We start from the raw sequence: 14,152 nt of genomic DNA on the forward strand, positions 1-14,152 counted from the left end.
TGAGTGCTCATCAGCCTCTACATACAGACTCTCAACTGGTGAGGTTTTAAATGCGCCAAGACAGAGACGCAAACCTTGGTGATGCACAGCATCGAGAATCTGTATGTAGGACTTCCTTGCAGAGCCATACACTATAGAGCCATAATCTAGTTTCGATCTAACAAGAGATCTATATAAATTAAGTAAAATGTTGCGATCAGCACCCCAGTCAGTGCTGCCGACAACTTTTAAAATATCTAAAGCTTTTAAACATCTCGCTTTTAACATTTTGATATGGGGTAGAAAGGTTAACTTTTTATCGAAAAGTAAACCAAGAAATTTGGTTTCATCAACCATTTTAATTGGGTTGCCGTACAAAGTTAGTTCTGGATCAAGATGCAATTTTCTTTTGTTACAAAAATGCATCCCGACCGTTTTTGACGTGGAAAATTTAAAACCATTTTCCGAGGCCCATTTTTCAATTCTTCCAAGACATAGTTGTAATTGTCTTTCTATGTTATTCATATTTTTGCCTCTGTAACATATTAAAAAATCATCAACGTACAATGAACCTTCAATATTACTTTTTACAACTTGAACAAGGCTGTTAATTTTAAGACTAAATACCCATCTTTGAATCCTGATGGACAATTCATTATGTATTAATGCCATACCCTGGGTGCAATCAGAGAGCAATTAAACATTCACTTCCTCTTTATCGTGGACTTCATTTTATATGGCCTCAAACAGTTTTTGTGGTTGCATATTGGTATGGCATGAATTGTGAGATCTGTTCCTTCCTATGCCAATTAGAACCAAACTCTATCACAACTATTTACGGATGGCGCCCTTTAAAAATTGTGTCTGGTAGTTTCAATCTATAAGATTACTGCCAGCATGGAACAAAGTTAAACATTGGACCACATGATAAGGAAAGTCTATGAAACTACTTGCCAAATTGTAACCAAACATGGTCAAAATGGGTATCCAGAAGGTTCGGGTCCGATCCAAGATGGTTAACAACATGCCACAGATCTTAATTGAACATTTGAACATAACAGGGAAACACAAGCTAAGATAGCTGAAAGTATTTGGCCAATAAGGATCAAAATTGATCATGGTGGTCCTTGGAATGTAACCTGTTTATGCAGTTAAGCTGCTTTATGCAAGCACCCTGGATTTGTGTTCTACCCAATAAATGCTGAAATACTTGCCATTGTTCTTATCTAGCTGGTAACTATGCTATTTATAACTTAAAGGATAGTTTTTTCATACTTTTCGTTCTGAATTACAAAAGATATGACCAGAAAAACCTTAAATGATCGATTTTCCCAAAAGTTTTGAAGTTGCACATAGGAAGTAGAGCACATTAGGATTCCTTATGTTGTTTATTATCCCCCGAATCGAAACAGTCGAGATCCCCACCTTTAAATTAAACCATATATATTCATGATTGAGAACTAATCAAATGAAATATAGGGAGAGTCCTTAGGGTCACCCTACAAACTCCTGTTTGATAACTTAGAAACAGAAATTTATATCCAAAATTTTCCACTTTATTTCATCTGGATTATAATAGATATAGGAAGATGTGGTGTGAGTGGATTATAAGTCTGCTAGTCACTGATGTTTCAAATAATGCTTCCTCAACCATATATATCCATGTATTGGACAACATAACAAATCAAATGAAATATACTAGGATCATCCCACCCCTCCTGTTTGAAAACTTGATAACGATTGAGATCCCCACCCCAAACCATATATATGCATGTATGGGACAAGATACAAAAACATTAAATGAAATATAAGGGCAGTCCCTAGGGTCACCCCATCCCCTCTTGTGTGTGTTTTGAGAACTTGTAAAAGATTGAAAAACCAACTCCTAAACTAAATCATATTCATTCCTGTTTGTCATTTCAAAAAGATTGAATGACATACAATGTCAATCTCATAGGCGTCACATATGCATGTCTTTCTATGTTGTGATGTTATGCTATTGTTTCTGAAAAAGGGAGAAGGTTTGGATCCATTAAAACGTTTATTCCCGCTGCAAATGTTTGCACCTGTCCTAAGTCAGGAATCTGATGTACAGTAGTTGCCGTTTGTTTATGTAATTTATACGTGTTTCTCGTTTCTCGGTTTTTTTTATAGGTTAGACCGTTGGTTTTCCCGTTTGAATGGTTTAACACTAGTAATTTTGGGGCCCTTTATAGCTTGTTGTTTGGTGTGAGCCAAGGATCCGTGTTGAAGGCCGTACATTGACCTATACTGAAATTGTTATTTGGATGGAGCGTTGTCTCATTAGCAGTCACACCATATCGTCCTATATCTATGTCACTTTGATAGACCTAACCAACGTGTACGAGATCTTGCCCAATTTTCGGTGACCATAGGAATGAATAATTATTGAAGTTTTGTTTGGAAGACTTCATATTTTCATATGGCTCATTATTAAGAAAACATATCTTTCAAGCCCAAGAATGTTTGACCAACTGTTTTTATAATTACCTGCCATTTTATTCCCAACTCAGACATCATAAACTTGGGGTGAAGGTGGGGGACATTAACATTTACTATGGAGAGGTTAGTCAGACCTCACCTTTGATCCTTGTAGTAGTAAACATTTGTCTAATTTGTGTCTCATAACTTTTGTACTGTTGAACACACACTCAGTTTTCTTTCCAGGGAAGCAAGTCCATTCCTACTTTTACAAGCTCTTACTGAAGGCAACTTGAACTACTAACAGTCAACTTATACCAACGTTAACTGTCAACTAGAAGAACTACAATCATTGCAAACTTGTACCACTGCAGACTCATTACCATGAAAAAAATATACTTGATATATGCGATGCTTTTAAAACTTTGACAAAATATTAATTATTTGCCTTAATGATTAATTCATTAAATGAACATAAATGTACAATATATGACTGTCTAATGTTTGTTCATTTTAAAAAAATCTTTAAAAAAATTGAAGCAACATTGCCACAGTTTTTATAATTATGTTTGGCTTGGTTTTTGGTTAACTGCCTACAGCGCTTACAGTGCTTTGATTAAATTATGTCAGCAGTTTATGGTACCATCCAAGATTACCGCAAGAGGGAAACATTAAAACATTCGACACTATAGGAAACATTCAAAGATATTTTCCAAGATGACCAACAGCTGTTAACAGAGTTTAACATTTAAACCTATGGTAAAACTTTCACAATTGTTTCCCTCTGGAACTAAATGGTCAATTAGAACCATACTTGGTCTCAACGACTCTTAAATGGTACCCTTTGAAAATTGTGTTCGACAGGTCAAGGTCCGTTCCAGTACATATCATATATCATGGAACTTAGTTTAACAATGGACCTTTAATAAGGAAAAATACTACAAAGATCTTTTCTGAAACTTAGTCACAATGGTCCTTGGATCACTTGCTTTAAAATGTTAGTCCAGTAAGTTCGTTTCTAGACAAAAATTGTTGACAACATACATGTAACATATCAAAACATAACAGGACCTTAACATTGAAGAATCTTTTCCTCTGAAATTACTTGGCCAATGGGGTTATTGAGTGCAAACAATACATTTTCTTTAAAGATAGGGTTGTTGTATATCAAATGAAAGGTCATGATATGAACATATGAAATATCAAATTCCCAACCTCCAAAAATAAGTTGAATAGGGTTATTAAGTGCAAAAATCAAACTTTCTAGAACATGGAGTTGTCGCATATCAAATGAAAGCTCATATACTCTATGTTACATATATCATACTTCCGATCTAAAAAAAAATTAGGCGGATGAGACCATTAAGTGTTATAAGCGAAAAGTTTTAGAAGGTATGCTTGTCGTATATCAAACGAAAGGTCGTACAAAGTACATTACGAAAACATCACTTTAACAGGAAAGACCTTTCAATTGTTTTACAAACAATTGAGATACTAGTTCTAGTTTGTAAACTGATGTAATAGAAATGACTGATGCCAAATGTGATGCGCTAAAATATATCTAAGTGAATGAAAACCAAAAACTGAAAACAATATATAATTTAATTAACAAAGTACAACTTTTATTATCACATGCCAAAGGTAATCAGAAATGGAGCATTCAATATCTTCAAACTCGTACTTAGAAAGCATGTAGCAAATGCACTTATGTACTATGGAGGCATGTAGCAAATGCACTAATGTACTATGGAGGCATGTAGCAAATGCACTAACCTAAATTCTGTTTTGAGAGCTTGGCTTTCCTTGGTTGGACTGAATATCAATCCTTAGAGAATTCAAGATAATAATCTAAAACAAGAGGCTGGCTGTCACAACGACAGCAAACCGGATTTATTATCATTTATTTTTGTCCTGCCAATATCAGAAGAACCATAACTGATGGACGGTGAAAGTGAAAATTGTCAGTATCAAATTTGACCTTCACTTTGTCATCAGTATCAACATATTTAAATTTGAAAAGCTTAGATGGAATGGTTCATGAGTAAATGCAACCACTTGAATGGAAATGCCATTTACAATTATCCTCCAAATATGGTCAATTTAATATATTATATGAATAAATTATCCAAAAAGCGGTAAAATTTTCTAAAAAAGTATTACAATTTTATAATAAAGATTTGATTGGTTCAAATTGAATTCAAATACAACTGTCAATACATGTTAAAAAGATTATCAGTCACATGACCAATTTAAGGTTACATCAAATACAATTATCAATACATAATAGAAAATTGTCTTGGTCAAATGACTGATTTAAGGTAACATCAATTACAATTATCAATACATAATAGAAAATTTTCTTGGTCAAATGACTGATTTAAGGTAACATCAATTACAATTATCAAAATACTTGTCAAATTTACAGTAAAATGTCGCAAAATCATCAAAATGCGAATATCAGATTTGCTGTTGTATTTTTTACAATTATCCTCAGAATATGGTCAATTTAAGGTAACATCTGAATAAATTATACAAAAAGTGGTAAAATTTACTAAAAAAAATGTTACAATTTTATAATGAAGGTTTGAGTGGTTCAAATTGAATTCAAATACAACTGTCAAAACATATTTAAAAGTATATCGGTTAAATGACCAATTTAAGGTAGCATGAATTACAATTGTCAATACATAATAGAAACTTGTCTTGGTCAAATGACTGTAACATCAATTACAATTATCAAAAAAATTGTCAAATTTACAGTAAAATGTCGAAAAATCATAAAAATACCAATATCAGATTTGCTGTTGTATTATATACAATTATCCTCAGAATATGGTCAATTTAAGATAACATCTGAATAAATTATACAAAAAGTGGTAAAATTTTCCAAAAAATGTTAATTTTATAATGAAGGTTTGATTGGTTCAAATTGAATTTAAATACAACTGTCAATACATATTAAAAAGTATATCGGTTTCATGACCAATTTAAGGTAACATGAATTACAATTATCAATACATATTAGAAAATTGTCTTGGTCAAATGACCGATTTAAGGTAACATCAATTACATTTATCAAAAATTTGTCAAATTTACAGTAAAATGTCGAAAAATCATCAAAATATCAGATTTCCTGTTGTATTGTTTACAATTATCCTCAGAATATGGTCATTTAAGTCTGAATAAATTATCCAAAAAGTGGTAAAATATATTGCAAATTTTCACCATTTTATAGTAAAGGTTTGATTGGTTCAAGTTGACTTCTTATATAATTATCAATACTTATTAGAAAGTTGTCTTGGTCAAATGACCGATTTCAGGTAACATCAATTACAATTATTACAAAAACGGTAAAACTGCCTAAATAAGTATTATATTTCTCTAATGAAGGTTTGGTTGGTTCAAATTGACCTCAAATACAATTGTCAATATATATTAGAAAGTATCTCGGTCAAATTACCGATTTAAGTTAACTACAAATACAATTATCAATACATATAAGAAAGTTGTCTTGCTCAAATGACCGATTTAAGGTAACATCAATTACAATTATCAAAAAAAATAGTAAAATTTAGAGTAAAATGTCGAAAATCATCAAAATACCAATATCAGATTTGCTGTTGTATTATTTACAATTATCCTCCAAATAAGGTCAATTTAATATATTATATGAATAAATTATCAAAAAAGCGGTAAATATTTTCTAAAAAAAGTATTACAATATTATAATGAAGGTTTGAGTGGTTCAAATTGAATTCAAATACAACTGTTAATACATATTAGAAAGATTATCGGTCACATGACCAATTTAAGGAAACATCAAATACAATTATCAATACATTTAAGGTGGTCTGGGTGTCTTTCGCCATCTTGGATTGTAAAAAACAGAGAATCTAAGGTCCATATTTTCTATCAAGTTAGCAAAATTTGATGCAGGAATGCAACTTTTTAATGTGAATTTTCATTTAAATGAACCAAATTATAAGAATTTAACTTATAAATATTAATATTTTTACAAGTGTAGATTATTTCTGGTTGTTTTTTTGAATATTTTCAAATTGGCAATTTAAGGAGAGGTAACTCTAAAACAGTGCATTTTCTGAAGGACTCTACATGAAAATTTCCTATTTTGTCTTTTGGCCGGAAAAAACGTACGGTGACCCTATCTTTTCTTTTGATATTCTAAAAGCATTGTCTGAAAGCAATCTTTTCCTGATTTATTTTACAATTCTATCATTTTGTTTAGTTTCTATTCACAAAATGTTGTTTTTTCCTGTATAATCCATACAAAATTTGTCATTTTGTCACAACCTGTAGCTTGAGAAAATGCGCGGTGACCTATCATTTTTATAATATTTTTGAACATGTATCAATAGATACTACATTTTGACAAAGTATAAAAAAATTCTATTATTTTATTTTTAGACTCCCATACCACCTAAAGAAAGTTGTTTTGCTCAAATGACCGATTTAAGGTAACATCAATTACAATTATAAAAAAAATAGTCAAATTTAGAGTAAAATGTCGAAAATCATCAAAATACCAATATCAGATTTGCTGTTGTATTCTTTACAATTATCCTCCAAATATGGTCAATTTAATATATTATATGAATAAATTATCCAAAAAGCGGTAAAATTTTCTAAAAAAGTATTACAATTTTATAATAAAGGTTTGATTGGTTCAAATTGAATTCAAATACAACTGTCAATACATGTTAAAAAGATTATCAGTCACATGACCAATTTAAGGTTACATCAAATACAATTATCAATACATAATAGAAAATTGTCTTGGTCAAATGACTGATTTAAGGTAACATCAATTACAATTATCAATGCATAATAGAAAATTGTCTTGGTCAAATGACTGATTTAAGGTAACATCAATTACAATTATCAAAATACTTGTCAAATTTACAGTAAAATGTCGCAAAATCATCAAAATGCGAATATCAGATTTGCTGTTGTATTTTTTACAATTATCCTCAGAATATGGTCAATTTAAGATAACATCTGAATAAATTATACAAAAAGTGGTAAAATTTACTAAAAAAAATGTTACAATTTTATAATGAAGGTTTGATTGGTTCAAATTGAATTCAAATACAACTGTCAATACATATTAAAAAGTATATCGGTTACATGACCAATTTAAGGTAACATGAATTACAAATTATCAATACATAATAGAAAATTGTCTTGGTCAAATGACTGATTTAAGGTAACATTAATTACAATTATCAAAAAAATTGTCAAATTTACAGTAAAATGTCGAAAAATCATAAAAATACCAATATCAGATTTGCTGTTGTATTATATACAATTATCCTCAGAATATGGTCAATTTAAGATAACATCTGAATAAATTATACAAAAAGTGGTAAAATTTTCCAAAAAAATGTTAATTTTATAATGAAGGTTTGATTGGTTCAAATTGAATTTAAATACAACTGTCAATACACATTAAAAAGGTTATCGGTTTCATGACCAATTTAAGGTAACATGAATTACAATTATCAATACATATTAGAAAATTGTCTTGGTCAAATGACCGATTTAACGTAACATCAATTACATTTTATCAAAAATTTGTCAAATTTACAGTAAAATGTCGAAAAATCATCAAAATATCAGATTTCCTGTTGTATTGTTTACAATTATCCTGAGAATATGGTCATTTAAGTCTGAATAAATTATCCAAAAAGTGGTAAAATGTATTGCAAATTTTCACCATTTTATAGTAAAGGTTTGATTGGTTCAAGTTGACTTCTAATATAATTATCAATACTTATTAGAAAGTTGTCTTGGTCAAATGACCGATTTCAGGTAACATCAATTACAATTATTACAAAAACGGTAAAACTGCCTAAATAAGTATTATATTTCTCTAATGAAGGTTTGGTTGGTTCAAATTGACCTCAAATACAATTGTCAATATATATTAGAAAGTATCTCGGTCAAATTACCGATTTAAGTTAACTACAAATACAATTATCAATACATATAAGAAAGTTGTCTTGCTCAAATGACCGATTTAAGGTAACATCAATTACAATTATCAAAAAAAATAGTAAAATTTAGAGTAAAATGTCGAAAATCATCAAAATACCAATATCAGATTTGCTGTTGTATTATTTACAATTATCCTCCAAATAAGGTCAATTTAATATATTATATGAATAAATTATCCAAAAAGCGGTAAATATTTTCTAAAAAAAGTATTACAATATTATAATGAAGGTTTGATTGGTTCAAATTGAATTCAAATACAACTGTTAATACATATTAGAAAGATTATCGGTCACATGACCAATTTAAGGAAACATCAAATACAATTATCAATACATTTAAGGTGGTCTTGGTGTCTTTCGCCATCTTGGATTGTAAAAAACAGAGAATCTAAGGTCCATATTTTCTATCAAATTAGCAAAATTTGATGCAGGAATGCAACTTTTTAATGTGAATTTTCATTTAAAAGAACCAAATTATAAGAATTTAACTTATAAATATTAATATTTTTACAAGTGTAGATTGTTTCTGTTTTTTTGTTGAATATTTTCAAATTGGCAATTTAAGGGGAGGTAACTCTAAAACTGAATTTTCTGAAGGACTCTACATGAAAATTTCCTATTTTGTCTTTTGGCCGGAAAAAACGTACGGTGACCCTATCTTTTCTTTTGATATTCTAAAAGCATTGTCTGAAAGCAATCTTTTCCTGATTTATTTTACAATTCTATCATTTTGTTTAGTTTCTATTTACAAAATGTTGTTTTTTCCTGTATAATCCATACAAAATTTGTCATTTTGTCACAACCTGTAGCTTGAGAAAATGCGCGGTGACCTATCATTTTTATAATATTTTTGAACATGTATCAATAGATACTACATTTTGACAAAGTATAAAAAAAATTCTATTATTTTATTTTTAGACTCCCATACCACCTTAAGAAAGTTGTTTTGCTCAAATGACCGATTTAAGGTAACATCAATTACAATTATCTAAAAAATTGTCAAATTTACAGTAAAATGTCGAAAAATCATAAAAATACCAATATCAAGTTTGCTGTTGTATTATATACAATTATCCTCAGAATATGGTCAATTTAAGATAACATCTGAATAAATTATACAAAAAGTGGTAAAATTTTCCAAAAAAATGTAATTTTATAATGAAGGTTTGATTGGTTCAAATTGAATTTAAATACAACTGTCAATACATATTAAAAAGTATATCGGTTTCATGACCAATTTAAGGTAACATGAATTACAATTATCAATACATATTAGAAAATTGTCTTGGTCAAATGACCGATTTAACGTAACATCAATTACATTTTATCAAAAATTTGTCAAATTTACAGTAAAATGTCGAAAAATCATCAAAATATCAGATTTCCTGTTGTATTGTTTACAATTATCCTCAGAATATGGTCATTTAAGTCTGAATAAATTATCCAAAAAGTGGTAAAATATATTGCAAATTTTCACCATTTTATAGTAAAGGTTTGATTGGTTCAAGTTGACTTCTAATATAATTATCAATACTTATTAGAAAGTTGTCTTGGTCAAATGACCGATTTCAGGTAACATCAATTACAATTATTACAAAAACGGTAAAACTGCCTAAATAAGTATTATATTTCTCTAATGAAGGTTTGGTTGGTTCAAATTGACCTCAAATACAATTGTCAATATATATTAGAAAGTATCTCGGTCAAATTACCGATTTAAGTTAACTACAAATACAATTATCAATACATATAAGAAAGTTGTCTTGCTCAAATGACCGATTTAAGGTAACATCAATTACAATTATCAAAAAAAATAGTAAAATTTAGAGTAAAATGTCGAAAATCATCAAAATACCAATATCAGATTTGCTGTTGTATTATTTACAATTATCCTCCAAATAAGGTCAATTTAATATATTATATGAATAAATTATCCAAAAAGCGGTAAATATTTTCTAAAAAAAGTATTACAATATTATAATGAAGGTTTGAGTGGTTCAAATTGAATTCAAATACAACTGTTAATACATATTAGAAAGATTATCGGTCACATGACCAATTTAAGGAAACATCAAATACAATTATCAATACATTTAAGGTGGTCTGGGTGTCTTTCGCCATCTTGGATTGTAAAAAACAGAGAATCTAAGGTCCATATTTTCTATCAAGTTAGCAAAATTTGATGCAGGAATGCAACTTTTTAATGTGAATTTTCATTTAAATGAACCAAATTATAAGAATTTAACTTATAAATATTAATATTTTTACAAGTGTAGATTATTTCTGGTTGTTTTTTTGAATATTTTCAAATTGGCAATTTAAGGAGAGGTAACTCTAAAACAGTGCATTTTCTGAAGGACTCTACATGAAAATTTCCTATTTTGTCTTTTGGCCGGAAAAAACGTACGGTGACCCTATCTTTTCTTTTGATATTCTAAAAGCATTGTCTGAAAGCAATCTTTTCCTGATTTATTTTACAATTCTATCATTTTGTTTAGTTTCTATTTACAAAATGTTGTTTTTTCCTGTATAATCCATACAAAATTTGTCATTTTGTCACAACCTGTAGCTTGAGAAAATGCGCGGTGACCTATCATTTTTATAATATTTTTGAACATGTATCAATAGATACTACATTTTGACAAAGTATAAAAAAATTCTATTATTTTAATTTTAGACTCCCATACCACCTTAAGAAAGTTGTTTTGCTCAAATGACCGATTTAAGGTAACATCAATTACAATTATCTAAAAAATTGTCAAATTTACAGTAAAGTGTCGAAAAATCATAAAAATACCAATATCAAGTTTGCTGTTGTATTATATACAATTATCCTCAGAATATGGTCAATTTAAGATAACATCTGAATAAATTATACAAAAAGTGGTAAACTTTTCCAAAAAAATGTAAATTTTATAATGAAGGTTTGATTGGTTCAAATTGAATTTAAATACAACTGTCAATACATATTAAAAAGTATATCGGTTTCATGACTAATTTAAGGTAACATGAATTACAATTATCAATACATATTAGAAAATTGTCTTGGTCAATTGACCGATTTAAGGTAACATCAATTACATTTTATCAAAAATTTGTCAAATTTACAGTAAAATGTCGAAAAATCATCAAAATATCAGATTTCCTGTTGTATTGTTTACAATTATCCTCAGAATATGGTCATTTAAGTCTGAATAAATTATCCAAAAAGTGGTAAAATATATTGCAAATTTTCACCATTTTATAGTAAAGGTTTGATTGGTTCAAGTTGACTTCTAATATAATTATCAATACTTATTAGAAAGTTGTCTTGGTCAAATGACCGATTTCAGGTAACATCAATTACAATTATTACAAAAACGGTAAAACTGCCTAAATAAGTTTTATATTTCTCTAATGAAGGTTTGGTTGGTTCAAATTGACCTCAAATACAATTGCCAATATATATTAGAAAGTATATCGGTCAAATTACCGATTTAAGTTAACTACAAATACAATTATCAATACATATAAGAAAGTTGTCTTGCTCAAATGACCGATTTAAGGTAACATCAATTACAATTATCAAAAAAATAGTCAAATTTAGAGTAAAATGTCGAAAATCATCAAAATACCAATATCAGATTTGCTGTTGTATTATTTACAATTATCCTCCAAATATGGTCAATTTAATATATTATATGAATAAATTATCCAAAAAGCGGTAAAATTTTCTAAAAAAGTATTACAATTTTATAATAAAGATTTGATTGGTTCAAATTGAATTCAAATACAACTGTCAATACATGTTAAAAAGATTATCAGTCACATGACCAATTTAAGGTTACATCAAATACAATTATCAATACATAATAGAAAATTGTCTTGGTCAAATGACTGATTTAAGGTAACATCAATTACAATTATCAATACATAATAGAAAATTTTCTTGGTCAAATGACTGATTTAAGGTAACATCAATTACAATTATCAAAATACTTGTCAAATTTACAGTAAAATGTCGCAAAATCATCAAATTGCGAATATCAGATTTGCTGTTGTATTTTTTACAATTATCCTCAGAATATGGTCAATTTAAGGTAACATCTGAATAAATTATACAAAAAGTGGTAAAATTTACTAAAAAAAATGTTACAATTTTATAATGAAGGTTTGATTGGTTCAAATTGAATTCAAATACAACTGTCAAAACATATTTAAAAGTATATCGGTTAAATGACCAATTTAAGGTAGCATGAATTACAATTGTCAATACATAATAGAAACTTGTCTTGGTCAAATGACTGTAACATCAATTACAATTATCAAAAAAAATTGTCAAATTCACAGTAAAATGTCGAAAAATCATAAAAATACCAATATCAGATTTGCTGTTGTATTATATACAATTATCCTCAGAATATGGTCAATTTAAGATAACATCTGAATAAATTATACAAAAAGTGGTAAAATTTTCCAAAAAAATGTTAATTTTATAATGAAGGTTTGATTGGTTCAAATTGAATTTAAATACAACTGTCAATACATATTAAAAAGTATATCGGTTTCATGACCAATTTAAGGTAACATGAATTACAATTATCAATACATATTAGAAAATTGTCTTGGTCAAATGACCGATTTAAGGTAACATCAATTACATTTATCAAAAATTTGTCAAATTTACAGTAAAATGTCGAAAAATCATCAAAATATCAGATTTCCTGTTGTATTGTTTACAATTATCCTCAGAATATGGTCATTTAAGTCTGAATAAATTATCCAAAAAGTGGTAAAATATATTGCAAATTTTCACCATTTTATAGTAAAGGTTTGATTGGTTCAAGTTGACTTCTAATATAATTATCAATACTTATTAGAAAGTTGTCTTGGTCAAATGACCGATTTCAGGTAACATCAATTACAATTATTACAAAAACGGTAAAACTGCCTAAAAAAGTATTATATTTCTCTAATGAAGGTTTGGTTGGTTCAAATTGACCTCAAATACAATTGTCAATATATATTAGAAAGTATCTCGGTCAAATTACCGATTTAAGTTAACTACAAATACAATTATCAATACATATAAGAAAGTTGTCTTGCTCAAATGACCGATTTAAGGTAACATCAATTACAATTATCAAAAAAAATAGTAAAATTTAGAGTAAAATGTCAAAATCATCAAAATACCAATATCAGATTTGCTGTTGTATTATTTACAATTATCCTCCAAATAAGGTCAATTTAATATATTATATGAATAAATAATCCAAAAAGCGGTAAATATTTTCTAAAAAAAGTATTACAATATTATAATGAAGGTTTGATTGGTTCAAATTGAATTCAAATACAACTGTTAATACATATTAGAAAGATTGTCGGTCACATGACCAATTTAAGGAAACATCAAATACATTTATCAAAAATTTGTCAAATTTACAGTAAAATGTCGAAAAATCATCAAAATATCAGATTTCCTGTTGTATTGTTTACAATTATCCTCAGAATATGGTCATTTAAGTCTGAATAAATTATCCAAAAAGTGGTAAAATATATTGCAAATTTTCACCATTTTATAGTAAAGGTTTGATTGGTTCAAGTTGACTTCTAATATAATTATCAATACTTATTAGAAAGTTGTCTTGTTCAAATGACCGATTTCAGGTAACATCAATTACAATTATTACAAAAACGGTAAAACTGCCTAAATAAGTATTATATTTCTCTAATGAAGG

Source organism: Mytilus trossulus, chromosome 5 (genome assembly GCF_036588685.1).
Source record: "Mytilus trossulus isolate FHL-02 chromosome 5, PNRI_Mtr1.1.1.hap1, whole genome shotgun sequence".
In the NCBI taxonomy this organism is placed as follows: Eukaryota; Metazoa; Mollusca; class Bivalvia; order Mytilida; family Mytilidae; genus Mytilus; species Mytilus trossulus.